The sequence below is a fragment of the Zootermopsis nevadensis genome, unplaced genomic scaffold (assembly GCF_977971745.1).
Source record: "Zootermopsis nevadensis isolate Lab colony 2312 unplaced genomic scaffold, Znev_1.0 Znev_ptg000021l, whole genome shotgun sequence".
NCBI lineage: Eukaryota > Metazoa > Arthropoda > Insecta > Blattodea > Termopsidae > Zootermopsis > Zootermopsis nevadensis.
Window position 1 is genome coordinate 2,536,977 of NW_028259153.1, and position 22,510 is coordinate 2,559,486.

At 37.3% G+C, this 22,510-nt stretch overlaps 1 long non-coding RNA gene across 6 annotated transcripts in view; it reads right to left on the reverse strand.

Moving 5' to 3' along the window:
- The window catches only part of LOC110832119 (uncharacterized), a 626,650-nt gene that overhangs the window by 295,797 nt on the left and 308,343 nt on the right, over nt 1–22,510 (reverse strand). For 5 of the 6 annotated variants that reach the window (XR_015536085.1, XR_015536086.1, XR_015536087.1 and 2 more), the window contains exon 5: nt 7,492–7,710. The exons of the other annotated variant lie outside the window; for it this stretch is intronic. This is a non-coding gene — a long non-coding RNA (uncharacterized LOC110832119). The remainder of the gene's footprint in view (nt 1–7,491; nt 7,711–22,510) is intronic. 6 annotated transcript variants of the gene reach the window in all.

A 22,510-nucleotide genomic window follows, 5' to 3' on the forward strand; every position in this document is an offset into this window, starting at 1 on the left:
AGACAGAAATCTTCATACTCTGATGACGGAGGCAGTATGACCTCTGAAACGTTGGTAAACATCGACCAGACTACACAGCGCAACAACCCAGAAGACAGAAATCTTCATACTCTGATGACGGAGGCAGTATGACCTCTGAAACGTTGGTAAACATCGACCAGACTACACAGCGCAACAACCCAGAAGACAGAAATATTCATACTCTGATGACGGAGGCAGTATGACCTCTGAAACGTTGGTAAACATCGACCAGACTACACAGCGCAACAACCCAGAAGACAGAAATCTTCATACTTTGATGACGGAGGCAGTATGACCTCTGAAACGTTGGTAAACATCGACCAGACTACACAGCGCAACAACCCAGAAGACAGAAATATTCATACTCTGATGACGGAGGCAGTATGACCTCTGAAACGTTGGTAAACATCGACCAGACTACACAGCGCAACAACCCAGAAGACAGAAATCTTCATACTCTGATGACGGAGGCAGTATGACCTCTGAAACGTTGGTAAACATCGACCAGACTACACAGCGCAACAACCCAGAAGACGGAAATCTTCATACTCTGATGACGGAGGCAGTATGACCTCTGAAACGTTGGTAAACATCGACCAGACTACACAGCGCAACAACCCAGAAGACGGAAATCTTCATACTCTGATGATGGAGGCAGTATGACCTCTGAAACGTTGGTAAACATCGACCAGACTACACAGCGCAACAACCCAGAAGACAGAAATATTCATACTCTGATGACGGAGGCAGTATGACCTCTGAAACGTTGGTAAACATCGACCAGACTACACAGCGCAACAACCCAGAAGACAGAAATCTTCATACTCTGATGACGGAGGCAGTATGACCTCTGAAACGTTGGTAAACATCGACCAGACTACACAGCGCAACAACCCAGAAGACAGAAATCTTCATACTCTGATGACGGAGGCAGTATGACCTCTGAAACGTTGGTAAACATCGACCAGACTACACAGCGCAACAACCCAGAAGACGGAAATCTTCATACTCTGATGATGGAGGCAGTATGACCTCTGAAACGTTGGTTAACATCGACCAGACTACACAGCGCAACAACCCAGAAGACGGAAATCTTCATACTCTGATGATGGAGGCAGTATGCCCTCTGAAACGTTGGTTAACATCCACCAGACTACACAGCGCAACAACCCAGAAGACAGAAATCTTCATACTCTGATGACGGAGGCAGTATGACCTCAGAAACGTTGGTTAACTTCGACCAGACTACACAGCGCAACAACCCAGAAGACGGAAATCTTCATACTCTGATGACGGAGGCAGTATGACCTCTGAAACGTTGGTAAACATCGACCAGACTACACAGCGCAACAACCCAGAAGACAGAAATCTTCATACTTTGATGACGGAGGCAGTATGACCTCTGAAACGTTGGTAAACATCGACCAGACTACACAGCGCAACAACCCAGAAGACAGAAATCTTCATACTCTGATGACGGAGGCAGTATGACCTCCGAAACATTGGTTAACATCGACCAGACTACACAGCGCAACAACCCAGAAGACAGAAATCTTCATACTCTGATGACGGAGGCAGTATGACCTCCGAAACATTGGTTAACATCGACCAGACTACACAGCGCAATAACCCAGAAGACAGAAATCTTCATACTCACCGCTGTGAAAACCTCGAACCCTACAACTAAATTAATATTGATATATATATATTTATTCTTCAAGTCTATACACAAACCATTTTAATATTGATGTTTAAAATTAAAATTGATATAAATAATTCGCGCTATTCATCGTTTTTCTCGATGTTACAATTTGCGCTATATATTACAACATGTTTCGATGTCTCAGCATCATCTTCAGGTTTATTTTTTAAAACTATTCAACATTTTTCAATGCACGCTTTTCGGTAATTGTAGATTGTAGGTTGTAGTTGTGGATGTTCCTTTTATCTTCTGATTCTCTGCATATTATGTGGCGTGTTTATATTATTTTGTTCATTATTTCTGTGAAATTATCAACAATATAATTAATATTATTCATACGTAAATGAGTTTGGACATCGTTATAAAAATTTTCATTAAGCAATATAGAAACATAATAACATACCAGGAGTTGGATGTGTCGTGTGTCCTCGGCTGGACAGGTCTGATCGGGTGAATGTCAGTTCACAGACTAGTTTGGTGTACTGAATGGGTCGTATATATAGGTAGCATGGTGTTATGGAGTTGGGTCAATAACCTGAATTGTGTTAAATATAGAGTTATTTAAATATGGGTTGTTGTCGTTTAGCGCAATATTTTGTTTATGTGTACGTTGTATATGGTATTTTTCTATGGTTTCTCTATGTCGTCTATTTTGTACAATCTTTATAATGTCCAATGTTTGTTCGATTCCCCCATATGTGTGCCCCGTGTTTAATATATGTTTTGCGTAAGCTGAGTGATCCTTATTATGTTTTATAGCTGTTACATGTTCTTTGTGTCTTTGTTTAAAGGTACGTCCTGTTTGACCTATGTAGGTTAAAGGACAGTCTATGCATTTCAATCTATATACACCGGGTTGTTCGTATTGGTTTTTTGTGTCTAATGTTGTTTTTGTTTTAAAATGTTTTTTATTGTATTTTTTGTTCTGTATGCAACTTTTATATTTACGTATGAATAATATTAATTATATTGTTGATAATTTCACAGAAATAATGAACAAAATAATATAAACACGCCACATAATATGCAGAGAACCAGAAGATAAAAGGAACATCCACAACTACAACCTACAATCTACAATTACCAAAAATCGTGCATTAATAAATAAAAAATATTGAATAGTTTTAAAAAATAAACCTGAAGATGATGCTGAGACATCGAAACATGTTGTAATATATAGCGCAAATTGTAACATCGAGAAAAACGATGAATAGCGCGAATTATTTATATCAATTTTAATTTTAAACATCAATATTAAAATGGTTTGTGTATAGACTTGAAGAATAAATATATATATATATCAATTGAAAACACAAACATGACGCATCTAAACTATAAATTAATATTCCTTAGCAGCAACAAATAACATGGCAAGATATAAACAATTTCAGGACTGAAACTGCTGAAAAAAGAAGCTGGATGTTCCTCCATAATGCTGGTATCTACCTACATGTTAACAGACAGCATTACATCACAGAAGACCAACATCTTCACCACCATAAGAATGTCAAATCTGAAAATTGGAAGACTTATCATGCTGATGATGATTTAACTGCCTAAAATTCAAATGATATACCACTTGTAGCCCAAAGCAAGCTGACCGAGATTGTGAGGAGGAGGTCTAAAGCATACAAACGACAGATTAACGACTCACAATTTCTATAAGCAATTCCCTGGAATAGAGAAAACTTCATTAAAAATGTAGATTCGGAGACCACTGTCAAAATTCTAGAACCGCTATGGCAAAACTGGACTACTTTTGGTTTAATATAAAAGATAAACGAATCTGTGATCAAGGGCACTAAAACACACAAAGTGTTCTGTCCAATAATCTGAAGAGTAAAATTTCTGCGATGCAACAAATCAAATTAGAGAGTCTGTGTAGATGACGAACGTAGATGGGAGGATAATCTCAGGCGGGATCTATGGGAGATAGGAGTTGAAGGAGACTGTATTTTGTTGGCCCAGGACAGGGTCCGGTGGAGGGCTTTGGTTAATTCGGTGATGAACCTTCAGGTTCAGTAAGCCATCTGGTTAGTTAGTGTAGATGACAATGACAACTACACATAAGAATTACTGCTGACCAAATCACGATTAAAATATCTCAAAAGGACAACACTATATTGCTTTGAACTTCATACAATGCTAATTCAATACATTGACAATGCAATAGTAGTTATCAACATCAGATTTAAGGAGTATAATATCTGTTTAAATGTCACAGCAGTCCTTCCAGCTCCCAACCATCAAAGTGACTATAAGAAAAGTCACACCAAATAGTCCATCCATTTGTAAACTTTCTGAATGAGGAAATGCTAGCAATCACAGGTATCTGATTACTGTGACTCTCAACTAAGAATGATGGGTGGTTTTACTTCCTTGAATAAAATATTTAAATATTAAAGGTAATCAGCAAAGCATTCATACTTACAAACACAGGCAGTGGCATCCCACAACAAATTCCTAAGAAGTTCAAATACTTATATGAAACTGCTATAATGAATATTAATGAAAATTTGAGACACACCTAGAAAATTACACCATAAAATCTAAATACACAATTTCAAGGTCCTATTACAACTTTTTTACTCTTATATACAGAAGATATGGTATTATATCCCAAAAACCAACTCATTCAATCCTTTCTCCCTCTGTCCTGTTAAAACCCAATACCGCTAACATAAAATATCACCACTGAATGTGATTCATACAGTTACATCTGTACACATTCCAAAATCTACTTCCTAAAGCTCCATTTTAATATATCCTCATATCTCTGCTGCTGTTACTTTCCAAGAGGCAAATCATTTTCCCACTAAAAATTGGCAATATGATGTGATAATTATAACATTACTACATACACTTGATGGTCTAATGAGCTGTTTTGTAGCGTAGCACTTAGAGTGTCAACATTTCAAATGAAAATATTACATATAATGGCTTGAGGTTACTCAGCACAGATTGGGAAATAAAACATGATATGACAACAGATTATGAACAAATCGACTATATTTGGGGCGTACCAATATAATTACGAGATGACTATGGAAAGTTGTGTTTTCAAATGCCAACCACTCAATTTGCTTGTTTATTATTAGTTCACATGCTTAAGCAGAGGTGAACGATCATCCAACCAGATATAGGATGATGTGTGGTCAGCACGACGATCCCCCAGCCATTGCTAGATTTCCTGATCGGATTACGCTACTCATTGTAGCTCCCCAATTTCCTCACGATGCTGGGTTGGCACCGGTCCCATACACTAGTCGAAAGCTCATGAGAAAATTTCTTCTCCCCTGAGACTCGAACCAGCGCGCATTCCATATCGCCGGTCCGAAGCATGATGCCTCAGACTGCGCGGCTACGGCGCAGGACTAATGCAGGTATTAGCCAGTCAACATTCTACATGGTGATGTTTCCTCAAATGTTGCATGTGCAAACCTCAAACACTACGCGTACGACACATAAGTGTCACTCTGATGCCCGCACAAAGCACAGCAAGCACATAGCATGTCATGCTAGCCTCCTTCCCACCCTTCAGCCAGATGCCAAGTTAAATGATGCAAACAATACTAACATCATTCTGATAAACATTTTCACACATGAATAAGAAATTGTAAGTGGCACCAAAACAAATCTTGCACTGCTAGTTCAGTATCATAAGGCTTCACCTGGAAGATGAGTTAAAATGGAACTATGAAAAGGGGATTAAACTGCTTTATTAATATATAATAAATGTGTGGAATCAATTATAGTCACACTCGCTTAAGACATTTTCTTATTGAAGTGGTGTTCACAGACAGCAAGTGTTATTGCCTAAACATGCTTACCGACATTTATTATAACAAGCGTCTAAAATTGATACTGCTTACAAAGTCAAGTGGTTGTCAATATCAGCCAAACAAAACACTTCTAAGTGAACTCAGCAAGATTCAGCCAATCAAAAACATCCATTTATGATTGTTTCGTGCTCAATTTCCATTACTTACTGTGTTAAGCTAAGGTAAGCATTGTTCTACTGTAATATTTGTCTGCTTTACTTACCGATTCTTTACTATGTTTGTTAATTGTAACAATTTACCATGTTCTTATAATGTTTAATTGTCAAAAATTACCACATTTTTTAAGGTTAACTTACTATGTAGTCTTAGAACAAATTAGGCCTTCGTCCAGTATTTCCCCAATTTCACATAATGAAGGCTTTCATGAACAAATTAAATTCATTTTGTGCGGATAAACTATAATTAGAGTCTATCATATGCCAGAAAACATTAATATACATGAAGCCTTTAGTTTTAATTTCAGTTCCAAAAAGTGTTAAGATATTAACCCTTCACACACCATTTGAATTTCTGCATCTTGAAGCCAATTAATTCAAACACACTTTATCCTGAAACACACTGGCCCACAACCTTTTTTTATTATTAATTATTAACACACACATGCACACACAAACAGCACACCAATAAACCTCTAAATCACAAAGCATCCCAGGAACCCATGTCGGTTCTCTGCTGTTTTAAAAACCGCCCCCCCCCCCCCCAAAGCAATTTTGGTCCGAAAATGGAGCAGACACTGCATGTCTGATCACCGAGCAGAGAATCCCCTCACGAGCCCCCCGACAACAGAGGAAAACTGGAGAGGACCAGGGTGCACTCTGGCGGGAAAATAAGGTTAAAAACAGGGTGACACACAGGCACGTAGAAGAGTACAGAGTGACAGGGAAGGAAACATAATGAATAAAGTTTCATTCTATGAAGGAGGGGGTGAAGGGGGGGGGGACATTAAAACTGAAGTTGGAATTATTAAATGAATTAGATGTCTTTTAGTACCAGAAATTATCTATAAACCACAACTTCTGCATACTATTTACGTGCCATATGCTGTCCCCAGTTGATATTCAGGAATTACGAGAGCAACCATTGGCCACGGAGCTCTAGCAAGCATTGAATATGCCACACCCAAGATACACTACAAACAAAACAAAACGTATGGTAATAAATTGTATAGCATCGACGAGGGGTCAATCGCCGACTGGGACAGATGATTTTTCCTCTAGCATGCCCAGTCCAGTTCTGGGGCCCACCTAGCCTCCTATCCAATGGGTACCAGGGTCCTTTCCTGTAGGTAAAGCATGGCCAGGGCGTGATGCTGACCACTCACCCCCATCTAGTGCTGAGGTCAAGAAAGGGAGGAGCTATACCTCCGCTTCCCCCAAGCGCCTACATGGCGTATGGTGGGACAGCTTTACTTATACTTAGCACGCTTTAAGAAGACTATATATTCATCTGGATTCCAGATGATGAAAATGCCACTTATTTGTTAATCGTTACTTTGTTGCAATAGGTACACTAGATAACACAACAGTCTAAATTTGATTATTCCAAATCAATAATCCCTCCTGCACAACTAACCCTGAAGGGACATTGAAAAAGCAGCCAACCTTTGACCTGGGATCAATGGCCTTTGAGCTACGACTTGTGGCAACACATGAACATTGGGTCGCATATGAGGATACCCACGTATACATCAATCGGAACATATAAAGTTTTCCTATCCACTGGAACGTAGAAGTAAATGTTCCATCTACATGGATATTGTACCTATCATGTTCAAATAATCCTTAATGTGAAATAAATATAAACCATGTCAATATGAAATTTCTGAATTGAAATCTCTGTAATGAACTCTACTCCTAGATTTAAAAATACTGCAAAATTCCAGTTTTATTGCTAAGTCAATAACAATAATAAAGATATTATTCTTACCATTGCAATATATGGATTGATGAAAGTGAAGGCAAGAAGTGCATGGCAGCCAATGGACACCAGAACTGAAAATCATACTCAAGAGTATATTCTTGCCAACTTTATCCACCAGAAGACCAAGGAGAGGTGATGCCACAGCTGATATTACGTATATATACAATACTGTTCACTGTGTTTGCATTGTCAGGTGTGAATTCTAACTTGCGCTCAAAAAATACCCTGCAAATAACATACAATAAAGTATAAGTTATTTGTATTTAGACTACTTTAAAAACTGCAATCTTTACAGTCTCAGCATCATTAAATTTGTAGTTTATTTAACGATGCTGTGAACAGCTCAAATTACATAGCAAACAGTGAGAGGATGATTAAGAATAAAGAGATGAAGAGGATGTGGGAGACGAATTTAAGGCACTACTTGATCAGCAAGACTGAGGAAAACCATAACCTATTCAGTCAGACCTCTGGGCCAAGATTTAAAACTGGGACCTCCTGGATGAAATGCAGAAGCATCTGATTCATGGCAAAGTACAGGTGAACTTATTCCTATGCCTAAATATCATAACACAAAGCATATGGGAGTACAAAGCTTCATGCAATCTTAATCATATAACTTAAAAGAGACGAGTGATCGACTTCATGCACTGGTCATATTGCCATATAGAAAAAGCATCATAATTCATTGGTTAGAAGTCTAGATGGCCCTCAGAGGCATTATGGAAGTAAATGTGAGGATAGAAAGCTAAGTCCCAAATGTAATTCAAACCCTAGATACCCAGTTAGTACAAAATTAAAAAACTAACCTACAAATTCTCTATGAAAATATTTTTGTATGCACATAATTACAAACACTGCACACATGTGAAACTTAGAGGCTTTATCTGACAATACCTGTGGTTAGAACATGTACTAATCAAAAAGATGAACAGAAATGGATCAGTAAACTATATAATTATTAATTCACAATTGTTGCTAGTCTCGTCATACAGACTAAAACATTTTAAGAGAAATTGACACACTGAGTTAGAACTTTTTGTCTTTTCCATCACAGGAAACATTTTCACAAATACATACTACTTCCTTGTTATAAATGTCACATGCTACGAGTATGTTTATGAACACACAGTTCATAAAAAAAAGAGAAGTAACAGACAATGCTCATAAGACCCCATAGCATGAAGTTAGTAACAAAGTTATTAATTTATTTTCGAGGGCAATGTCCAGTTACAAAGATAGTTATTAATGAAATCCTTATCCAAGGCCATCAGGGCAATTGTAGTTTTGAACACCCATAAGAGTAAATTTATTAATGAAATTATTTAGCTGGGACATATGAAATACAATCTTAAATGATGGAATACCTTACACCAATGAAGAAGAAATATGGGTCTGAGTATATATTATTCATGGTGTGGTATTACACCTACATTTTCTTATTAACTCCTAGTTTCATTCCAAGCGAGTCTTTTCCATTCTTACTACTTCAAATTTAACTACCAGAAATTCATCCATTACCTCTAAGTCTTTAATAGGCCCCTTACAAAGTCATAAAAAGATTCAAAATGTTATTATTTATGAATATGGCTCCACAGTTTTATGTTTATTGCTATAAATTCAAACAAAATAAGATTCAAATACCTATAATATACTAACATACTAACTACTCAGAAGAATCTATGGTGACTGTTCAAAAAATAGGAAAAAATTGCTGTTTTATGGAACAATCTCATAGAGGCATCAACCACCTCTGAAATACCAGTCAATTTCTTATACTTGCTACCATGAAATCTCAACAACAGAAATAAAAAATCATCAGTATGTATTTAGACAACATTTGCAACATCAGGAATGCAAAGAATAACATAGAAATAGACAGGGTATGTCCAACAACATACATGCAAAAATATGTTTAGTGAAATGAGCTCCTCTACCACCTTCCTTTTAAATGACTTGTGGACAAAAGTCTGTGGAATGCCCTTGGATAAGAAATTTAATGAATGCACAACCGTGGGTAAAATATCCTCACACCTCTACACATATCAATGCTACTACATTCTTTCAAATGCTGAAAGATGCCAACCAAATAAGGAACAGGAAACTTATATTTACAGGAAGACTACATGACAAATTTATTATGTTCAAATGAAATATTAACCTTTATCAACCGGGAATAGGGGATTTAAATGTCCACAGTACAAGGCTGCCAGCTGGACTCTAGCGTCAATAGTTTAGTAGTACGCTACTGCACTGAAGTGCACAATCAGCTGGACTTCACATAAATTGTGACACACAGTCAACAAAGGTTAATCAATGGAAAAATATGGTCTAGCAGAATATATCATTCAGACCAATGTGTACTTCAATCACTGTTCTTTGTGGATTCATGCCCTGACATCAAGTTTTTCACAAAGACAGTGAAAGCGGCTAATGCTGAGACTAAGGATGAGTGGAGCTTTATTTTTAAGTCCTTTACATACATTCATAGTATAGTGTTTAGTACTAAAATAGCTTACTTTTTATATTTTATATGTTTATGAATAACCCACTACACAAGTAGGTGTTCATATCCTGTACACATCAGCATGTCAAGTAGTATTAAAAATTATATTAAAATTGGCCGTCAATCACAATATAAGATAATTAAAAGATTAAAATATCATTTTTTCGTTCCGTATCGAGTACTCGATTTACATATGGAACATTTACGACATGTTTCGGCTATCATAGAGCCGTCATCAGGTGTTATGTTATAAACTTTTAATTTTTAATACTATTTAAATAAATCACAATATGACGCACTTACAATATCTTCTGTCAAGTAGTGTTTGGCTACAGACTAATATTTCCACCTCTTGATTACTAACAGTTCATAGCTGCTATCAATTCAGAGGGCAAAGAACAATCAAAACAAGCTGAGTAGGAAATAAATTCTGCTACAAAGAGCAAATCAGGTGAAGGAATTATATTTTCTGAATCGTTATTAAATTCTCAGTCCATTGTATAAAACAAACAAAACGAAACAACAGTCCTATTCAGTATTCGTACTATTTTAATGTATTAAATGCAACCGCCTACCACAGCAAGACAGAAGATGGGCTACACACGACAAATCACAGACCATAAATCACCTGTAACTGATAACCTCTATGACAAACCTGATCCACAGAAGTTCTGCAAAAGGAAACCTTTCTTGACTGTGCTACCATCTTCTGGTTGAGCGGAACTATTTCAGCTTCGGTAGCTCTGCTCAGTCGATAATAAGAATTACTACTACTACTACTACGCCTCATTTCTCGGGATTTTAACCTTGGGTTTAGGGTAGACTGTCGCGTCTGCAGCATGTACAAAGAATGTGACTATAAATCACATGGCAAGATAGCGTAGTCCTTCAATAGATCGTCACGTAAGAACCAAAATTTCTTCGCTGTGCACTAACGTAGGAAAACCAATACTTGTATTGGTGTTGGTGATACCTTGGTCATCTTTGTGATTAAGCTTTCTGTGATTTACTGAGGGCATGCGTAGTTTCTTGATGTTAGATGTTAGATTGTAGGAAGATGGTGATGAAATGATGAATTACTTACTGATGACCTTGGATAAGGATTTCATTAATAACTATCTTTGCCATCTGTGATGACCTCAACGGAAAGAAATCAATACTTTCGAATGGCATCGAGGACCAATCAGAAGTCAGTCAGTACTCTTTCTGTCTTCGAAGAGTCGGATGGTCCCGATTGAATAGTCCCCATTGAACTACGGTTTAGAATTACTAGATTTCGGTCGGTCAGTATCAACGTAATTTTGTGCTCTAGAAATAGAGTTCTTCGGGACCATTAACAAGATTAATTACCACCGTCAATCACGTATTAACGGATGCTACCTACAGTGAATCTCAGTGTAAGGATGTCTTCTCGGTGACGTGTGAGAATAGAAACAAGTGAAAGACCAATCTAACATAACATGCAAGAATATGTGCGGTTCGCCACATTGAGACATATGACTTCAGTGAAAGGACATTTGCATGCCATGTGTGCTCAGTAAAGACGTTCTTACGAGTTAGTAACACGTATATCATATACAGATATCGCGTATCTGCAGAAGCTGGACCTATGTAATTTGAGAACATTTATTCTTTATAACGATGGGTGGGGTCACTGTAGTAATTACATGTAGTGTAATATAAAATTAAATAAATATTTTAATAAATTATACGTGTGACAACATATGTACTTCCACAATTAAATATTCAATAACATCATATTTAAGTGATAAGTGATTGGTGTACTTGCAATTACTGAAAGTATGTGTACAAAAAAAAATATCCTTGTGAAAAAATTAAATTAGGTATGAAAGTGAAGCCCAGAATATAATATACTTTTTAAAGCGACGGAGTCGAATTCTTGAGTGTTTAATAATTTACAATTAACCATAACGTGCTCAACGTACCCTCACATGCGCACGTCATACGACTGCACTGCGCAACAACGTCTGCGCAGGTGCCCCACTAACCTAGCCTAACCTAACCTAACTTAACACAAACCAACCAAAACAGGGTAATCTCGATCAGTGCAAAATGGTTTCCTGCGCACGAATTTTGGAAAAAGCGAATGGATGCTCAGATATTATTGAAATTTTGTATGCACGTCATGCCACAGGTAAGTTAATGATATTCATACCTTATTATGTCTTATCGCTCTTTAGAAATTAGCAAGAAAGCATCAAAGTCATAAGGTGGAGGATGCGCAAAGTCGGCCACGACCACTTACCAATAATGATATTACGCGCTCACACAATCCCCATATGATACAAATAGTGCTTATGTGCGTGTAATACATCATAACACGTCTAAAATTACATAACATTTCCACGAGAATTATTTCTTGCAAAACTGATGCAGTGTAGATGTTGACGCAAATACGTAGCAGATTCATGCGTAACGATGATCCAATCTAACTCACTATAAATAAGTATCATGTAACGAAAGAATCGGAATAAACATACGTTAATGATAGTACGTCATTTATTAATATAAATCGCCTCAAAAAAAACAGAATATAAATCTGTGGTACATTAATTGCAATGCTTGGTGGGCGCAGAATTCGTGGCGCACGTCAAACTTGTGGTAACATATTGGTGTCCTATGTCCAATGTCAACAAAATATATCAAAAGTATTGCCTCACATTTACTCGAGGACACGACGTACAAACACAAAGACGCAGTATATCGGAAAATTACGGAACCAAAGATAAGACGTGCCATCTGTGATGACCTCAATGGAAGGAAATCAATACTTTCGAATGGCATCGAGGACCAATCAGAAGTCAGTCACTACTGATTCTGTATTGGAACAGTCGCCTGGTCCCGATTGAAGAGTCGCCATTAAACTACGGTTGGAATTATTTGATTTCGGTCGTTCAGCTTCAACGTAATTTTGTGCTTTAGAAATAGAGTTCTTCGGGACCATTAACAAGGTTAATTACCACCCCTCAATCACGTATTAACGGATGGTACCTACAGTGAATCTCAGAGTAAGGATGTCTTCACGGTGACGTGTGAGAATAGAAACAAGTAATACACCAATCTAACATAACATGCAAGAATAAGTGCGGTTCCCAACATTGAGACATACGACACCAGTGAAAGGACATTTGCATGAAATGTGTGCTCAGTAAAGACGTTTTTACGAGTTAGTTACACGTATACCATATATAGATATCGCGTATCTGCAGAAGATGGACCTATGTAATTTGAGAACATTTATTCTTTATAACGATGGCTGGGGTCACTGTCGTAATTACATGTAGTGTAAAATAAAATTAAATAAATATTTTAATAAATTCTACGTGTGACAACATATATACTTCCACAATGAAATATTCAACATCATATTTCAGTGATAAGTGATTTGTGTACTTGCAATTAATGAAAGTATGTGTCCAATAAAATATCTGTGTAAAAGAATTAAATTAGGTATGAAAGTGAAGCCCAGAATATAATATACTTTTTAAAGTCACGGAATCGAATTCTTGAGACTTTAATAATTTACCATTAACCATAACGAGCTCAAGGTGCCCATACATGCGCACGTCATACGACTGCTCTGCGCAACAACTTCTGCGCAGGTGCCCACTAACCTAACCTAACCTAACCTAACCTAACCCAAACCAACCAAAACAGGGTAATCTCGATCAGTGCAAAATTGTTTCCTGCGCACGAATTTTGGAAATAGCGAATGGATGCTCAGATATTATTGAAATTTTGTATGGACGTCATGCCACAGGTAAGTTAATGATATTCATACTCTATTATGTCTTATCGCTCTTTAGAAATTCGCAAGAAAGCATGAAAGTCGTGAGGTGGAGGATGCGCAAAGTCGGCCACGACCACTTATCAATAACGATATTACGCGCTCACACAATCCCCATATGATACAAATAGTGCTTATATGCGTGTAATATATCATAACACGTCTAAAATTACATGATATTTCCACGAGAATTATTTCTTGCAAAACTGATGCAGTGTAGATGTTGACGCAAATACGTAGCAGATTCATGCGTAACGATGACCCAATCTAACTCATTATAAATAAGTATCACGTAACGAAAAATCGGAATAAACATACGTGAATGATAGTACGTCATTTATTAATAAAAATCGCCTCACAAAAAAACTGAATATAAATCTCTGGTACATTAATTGCAATGCTTAGTGGGCGCAGAATTTGTGGCGCACGTCAAACTTGTGGTGACATATTGGTGTCCTATGTCCAATGTCAACAAAATATATCGAAAGTATTGCCTCACATTTACTCGAGGACACGACGTACAAACACAAAGACGCAGTCTATCGTTAAATTACGGAACCAAAGATAAGACGTGCCATCTGTGATGACCTCAATGGAGGGAAATCAATACTTTCGAATGGCATCGAGGACCAATAAGAAGTCAGTCACTACTGATTCTGTATTGGAACAGTCGGCTGGTCCCGATTGAAGAGTCGCCATTAAACTACGGTTGGAATTATTTGATTTCGGTCGTTCAGTGTCAACGTAATTTTGTGCTTTAGAAATAGAGTTCTTCGGGGGCATTAACAAGATTAATTACCACCCTTCAATCACGTATTAACGGGTGCTACCTACAGTGAATCTCAGTGTAAGGATGTCTTCACGGTGACGTGTGAGAATAGAAACAAGTGATACACCAATCTAACATAACATGCAAGAATAAGTGCGGTTCGCAACATTGAGACATACGACACCAGTGAAAGGACATTTGCATGAAATGTGTGCTCAGTAAAGACGTTTTTACGAGTTAGTGACACGTATATCATATACAGATATCGCGTATCTGCAGAAGCTGGACCTATGTAATTTGAGAACATTTATTCTTTATAACGATGGCTGGGGTCACTGTAGTAATTACATGTAGTGTAATATAACATTAAATAAATATTTTAATAAATTCTACGTGTGACAACATATATACTTCCACAATGAAATATTCAACATCATATTTAAGTGATAAGTGATTTGTGTACATGCAATTAATGAAAGTATGTGTCCAATAAAATATCCTTGTAAAATAATTAAATTAGGTATGAAAGTGAAGCCCAGAATATAATATACTTTTTAAAGCGACGGAATCGAATTCTTGAGAGTTTAATAATTTACAATTAACCATAACGAGCTCAAGGTGCCCATACATGCGCACGTCATACGACTTCACTGCGCAACAACTTCTGCGCAGGTGCCCCACTAACCTAACCTAACCTAACCTAAACCAAACCAACCAAAACAGGGTAATCTCGATCAGTGCAAAATGGTTTACTGCGCACGAATTTTGGAAAAAGCGAATGGATGCTCAGATATTATTGAAATTTTGTATGGACGTCATGCCACAGGTAAGTTAATGATATTCATACTCTATTATGACTTATCGCTCTTTAGAAATTCGCAAGAAAGCATCAAAGTCGTGAGGTGAAGGTTGCGCAAAGTCGGCCACGACCACTTATCAATAACGATATTACGCGCTCACACAATCCCCATATGATACAAATAGTGCTTATATGCGTATAATTCATCATAACACGTCTAAAATTAGATAATATTTCCACGAGAATTATTTTTTGCAAAACTGATGCAGTGTAGATGTAGACGCAAATACGTAGCAGATTCATGCGTAACGATGATCCAATCTAACTCACTATAAATAAGTATCATCTAACGAAAAATCGGAATAAACATACGTGAAAGATAGTACGTCATTCATTAATATAAATCGCCTCACAAAAAAATGAATATAAATCTCTGGTACAGTAATTGCAATGCTTGGTGGGCGCAGAATTCGTGGCGCACGTCAAATTTGTGGTAACATATTGGTGTCCTATGTCCAATGTCAACAAAATATATCGAAAGTATTGCCTCACATTTACTCGAGGACACGACGTACAAACACAAAGACGCAGTCTATCGGAAAATTACGGAACCAAAGATAAGACGTGCCATCTGTGATGACCTCAATGGAAGGAAATCAATACTTTCGAATGGCATCGAGGACCAATCAGAAGTCAGTCACTACTGATTCTGTATTAGAACAGTCGGCTGGTCCCGATTGGAGAGTCGCCATTAAACTACGGTTGGAATTATTTGATTTCGGTCGTTCAGTGTCAACGTAATTTTGTGCTTTAGAAATAGAGTTCTTCCGGAAAATTAACAAGATTAATTACCACCCTTCAATGACGTATTAACGGGTGCTACCTACAGTGAATCTCAGTGTAAGAATGTCTTCACGGTGACGTGTGAGAATAGAAACAAGTGATACATCAATCTAACATAACATGCAAGAATAAGTGCGGTTCTCCACATTGAGACATACGACTTCAGTGAAAGGACATTTGCATGCCATGTGTGCTCGGTAAAGACGTTCTTACGAGTTAGTGACACGTATATCATATACAGATATCGCGTATCTGCAGAAGCTGGACCTATGTAATTAGAGAACTTTTATTCTTTATAAGGATGACTGGGGTCACTGTAGTAATTACATGTAGTGTAATATAAAATTAATAAATATTTTAATAAATTCTACGCGTGACAACATATATACTTCCACAATGAAATATTCAACAACATCATATTTAAGTGATAAGTGATTTGTGTACTTGCAATTACTGAAAGTATGTGTCCAAAAAAAATATCTTTGTGAAAAATTAAATTAGGTACGAAAGTGAAGCCCAGAATATAATATACTTTTTAAAGCGACGGAATCGAATTCTTGAGTGTTTAATAATTTACAATTAAACATAACGAGCTCAAGGTGCCCATACATGCGCACGTCATACGACTGCACTGCGCAACAACTTCTGCGCAGGTGCCCCACTAACCTAACCTAACCTAACCTAACCTAACCCAAACCAACCAAAACAGGGTAATCTCGATCAGTGCAAAATCGTTTCCTGCGCACGAATTTTGGAAAAAGCGAGTGGATGCTCAGATATTATTGAAATTTTGTGTGGACGTCATGCCACAGGTAAGTTAATGATATTCATACTCTATTATGTCTTATCGCTCTTTAGAAATTCGCAAGAAAGCATCAAAGTCGTGAGGTGGAGGATGCGCAAAGTCGGCCACGACCACTTATCAATAACGATATTACGCGCTCACACAATCCCCATATGATGCAAATAGTGCTTATATGCATGTAATACATCACAACACGTCAAAAATTACATAATGTTTCCACGAGAATTATTTCTTGCAAAACTGATGCAGTGTAGATGTTGACGCAAATACGTAGCAGATTCATGCGTAACGATGACCCAATCTAACTCACTATAAATAAGCATCATGTAACGAAAAATTGGAATAAACATACGTGAATGATAGTACGTCATTTATTAATAAAAATCGCCTCACAAAAAAACTGAATATAAATCTCTGGTACATTAATTGCAATGCTTGGTGGGCGCAGAAATTGTGGCGCACGTCAAACTTGTGGTGATATATTGGTGTCCTATGTCCAATCTCAACAAAATATATCGAGAGTATTGCCTCACATTTACTCGAGGACACGACGTACAAACACAAAGACGCAGTCTATCGGAAAATTACGGAACCAAAGATAAGACGTGCCATCTGTGATGACCTCAATGGAAGGAAATCAATATTTTCGAATGGCATCGAGGACCAATCAGAAGTCAGTCACTACTGATTCTGTATTGGAACAGTCGGCTGGTCCCGATTGAAGAGTCGCCATTAAACTACGGTTGGAATTATTTGATTTCGGTCGTTCAGTGTCAACGTAATTTTTTGCTTTAGAAATAGAGTTCTTCGGGAGCATTAACAAGATTAATTACCACCCTTCAAAAACGTATTAACGGGTGCTACTTACAGTGAATCTCAGTGCAAGGATGTCTTCACGGTGACGTGTGAGAATAGAAACATGTGATACACCAAACCAACATAACATGCAAGAATAAGTGCGGTTCGCCACATTGAGACATACGACTTCAGCGAAAGGACATTTGCATGCCATGTGTGCTCAGTAAAGACGTTCTTACGAGTTAGTAACACGTATATCATATACAGATATCGCGTATCTGCAGAAGCTGGACCTATGTAATTTGAGAACATTTATTCTTTATAACGATGGCTGGGGTCACTGTAGTAATTACATGTAGTGTAATATAAAATTAAATAAATATTTTAATAAATTCTACGTGTGGCAACATTTATACTTCCACAATGAAATATTCAACAACATCATATTTAAGTGATAAGTGATTTGTGTACTTGCAATAACTGAAAGTATGTATCCAAAAAAAAATATCCTTGTGAAAAAATTAAATTAGGTATGTAAAGTGAAGCCCAAAATATAATATACTTTTTAAAGCGACGGAATCGAATTCTTGAGAGTTTAATAATTTACAATTAAACATAACGAGCTCAAGGTGCTCATATATGCGCACATCATACCACTGCACTGCGCAACAACTTCTGCGCAGGTGCCCCACTAACCTAACCTAACCTAACCTAACCTAACCTAACCTAACCCAAACCAACCAAAACAGGGTAATCTCGATCAGTGCAAAATGGTTTCCTGCGCACGAATTTTGGAAAAAGCGAATGGATGCTCAGATATTATTGAAATTTTGTATGGACGTCATGCCACAGGTAAGTTAATGATATTCATACTCTATTATGTCTAATCGCTCTTTAGAAATTCGCAAGAAAGCATCAAAGTCGTGAGGTGGAGGTTGCGCAAAGTCGGCCACGACCACTTATCAATAACGATATTACGCGCTCACACAATCCCCATATGATGCAAATAGTGCTTATATGCATGTAATACATCATAACACGTCAAAGTACATAATATTTTCACGAGAATTATTTCTTGCAAAACTGATGCAGTGTAGATGTTAACGCAAATACGTAGCAGATTCATGCGTAACGTTGTCCAATCTAACTCACTATAAATAAGTATCATGTAACAAAAGAATCGGAATAAACATACGTGAATGATAGTACGTCATTTATTAATATAAATCGCCTCAAAAAAAACTGAATATAAATCTCTGGTACATTAATTGCAATGCTTGGTGGGCGCAGAATTTGTGGCGCACGTCAAACTTGTGGTGACATATTGGTGTCCTATGTCCAATGTCAACAAAATATATCAAAAGTATTGCCTCACATTTACTCGAGGACACGACGTACAAACACAAAGACGCAGTCTATCGGAAAATTACGGAACCAAAGATAAGACGTGCCATCTGTGATGACCTCAATGGAAGGAAATCAATACTTTCGAATGGCATCGAGGACCTATCAGAAGTCAGTCACTACTGATTCTGTATTGGAACAGTCGGCTGGTCCCGATTGAAGAGTCGCCATTAAACTACGGTTGGAATTATTTGATTTCGGTCGTTCAGTGTCAACGTAATTTTGTCCTTTAGAAATAGAGTTCTTCCGGAATATTAACAAGATTAATTACCACCCTTCAAAAACGTATTAACGGGTGCTACTTACAGTGAATCTCAGTGCAAGGATGTCTTCACGGTGACGTGTGAGAATAGAAACATGTGATACACCAATCCAACATAACATGCAAGAATAAGTGCGGTTCGCCACATTGATACATACGATTTCAGTGAAAGGACATTTGCATGCCATGTGTGCTCAGTAAAGACGTTCTTACGAGTTAGTAACACGTATATCATATACAGATATCGCGTATCTGCAGAAGCTGAATCTATGTAATTTGAGAACTTTTATTCTTTATAACGATGGCTGGGGTCACTGTAGTAATTACATGTAGTGTAATATAAAATTAAATAAATATTTTAATAAATTCTACGTGTGGCAACATATATACTTCCACAATGAAATATTCAAAAACATCATATTTAAGTGATAAGTGATTTGTGTACTTGCAATTAGTGAAAGTATGTATCCAAAAAAAAATATCCTTGTGAAAAAATTAAATTAGGTATGTAAAGTGAAGCCCAGAATATAATATACTTTGTAAAGCGACGGAATCGAATTCTTGAGAGTTTAATAATTTACAATTAAACATAATGAGCTCAAGGTGCCCATACATGCGCACGTCATACGACTGCACTGCGCAACAACTTCTGCGCAGGTGCCCCACTAACCTAACCTAACCTAACCCAAACCAACCAAAACAGGGTAATCTCGATCAGTGCAAAATCGTTTCCTGCGCACGAATTTTGGAAAAAGCGAGTGGATGCTCAGATATTATTGAAATTTTGTGTGGACGTCATGCCACAGGTAAGTTAATGATATTCATACTCTATTATGTCTTATCGCTCTTTAGAAATTCGCAAGAAAGCATCAAAGTCGTGAGGTGGAGGATGCGCAAAGTCGGCCACGACCACTTATCAATAACGATATTACGCGCTCACACAATCCCCATATGATGCAAATAGTGCTTATATGCATGTAATACATCATAACACGTCAAAAATTACATAATGTTTCCACGAGAATTATTTCTTGCAAAACTGATGCAGTGTAGATGTTGACGCAAATACGAAGCAGATTCATGCGTAACGATGACCCAATCTAACTGACTATAAATAAGCATCATGTAACGAAAAATTGGAATAAACATACGTGAATGATAGTACGTCATTTATTAATAAAAATCGCCTCACAAAAAACTGAATATAAATCTCTGGTACATTAATTGCAATGCTTGGTGGGCGCAGAATTTGTGGCGCACGTCAAACTTGTGGTGACATATTGGTGTCCTATGTCCAATGTCAACAAAATATATCGAAAGTATTGCCTCACATTTACTCGAGGACACGACGTACAAACACAAAGACGCGGTCTATCGGAAAATTACGGAACCAAAGATAAGACGTGCCATCTGTGATGACATCAATGGAAGGAAATCAATACTTTCGAATGGCATCGAGGACCAATCAGAAGTCAGTCACTAATGATTCTGTATTGGAACAGTCGGCTGGTCCCGATTGAAGAGACGCCATTAAACTACGGTTGGAATTATTTGATTTCGGTCGTTCAGTGTCAACGTAATTTTGTGCTTTAGAAATAGAGTTCTTCGGGAACATTAAAAAGATTAATTACCACCCTTCAATCACGTATTAACGGGTGCTACCTACATTGTATCTCAGTGTAAGGATGTCTTCACGGTGACGTGTGAGAATAGAAACAAGTTATAAACCAATCTAACATAACATGCAAGAATAAGTGCGGTTCGCCACATTGAGACATACGACTTCAGTGAAAGGACATTTGCATGCCATGTGTGCTCAGTAAAGACGTTTTTACGAGTTAGTAACACGTATATCATATACAGATATCGCGTATCTGCAGAAGCTGGACCTATGTAATTTGAGAACATTTATTCTTTATAACGATGACTGGGGTCACTGTAGTAATTACATGTAGTGTAATATAAATTAAATAAATATTTTAATAAATTCTACGTATGACAACATATATACTTCCACAATGAAATATTCAACAACATCATATTTAAGTGATAAGTGATTTGTGTACTTGCAATTACTGAAAGTATGTATCCAAAAAAAAATATCCTTGTGAAAAAATTAAATTAGGTATGTAAAGTGAAGCCCAGAATATAATATATTTTTTAAAGCGACGGAATCGAATTCTTGAGAGTTTAATAATTTACAATTAAACATAATGAGCTCAACGTGCCCATACATGCGCACGTCATACGACTGCACTGCGCAACAACTTCTGCGCAGGTGCCCCACTAACCTAACCTAACCTAACCCAAACCAACCAAAACAGGGTAATCTCGATCAGTGCAAAATCGTTTCCTGCGCACGAATTTTGGAAAAAGCGAGTGGATGCTCAGATATTATTGAAATTTTGTGTGGACGTCATGCCACAGGTAAGTTAATGATATTCATACTCTATTATGTCTTATCGCTCTTTAGAAATTCGCAAGAAAGCATCAAAGTCGTGAGGTGGAGGATGCGCAAAGTCGGCCACGACCACTTATCAATAACGATATTACGCGCTCACACAATCCCCATATGATGCAAATAGTGCTTATATGCATGTAATACATCATAACACGTCAAAAATTACATAATGTTTCCACGAGAATTATTTCTTGCAAAACTGATGCAGTGTAGATGTTGACGCAAATACGAAGCAGATTCATGCGTAACGATGACCCAATCTAACTCACTATAAATAAGCATCATGTAACGAAAAATTGGAATAAACATACGTGAATGATAGTACGTCATTTATTAATAAAAATCGCCTCACAAAAAACTGAATATAAATCTCTGGTACATTAATTGCAATGCTTGGTGGGCGCAGAAATTGTGGCGCACGTCAAACTTGTGGTGACATATTGGTGTCCTATGTCCAATGTCAACAAAATATATCGAAAGTATTGCCTCACATTTACTCGAGGACACGACGTACAAACACAAAGACGCGGTCTATCGGAAAATTACGGAACCAAAGATAAGACGTGCCAT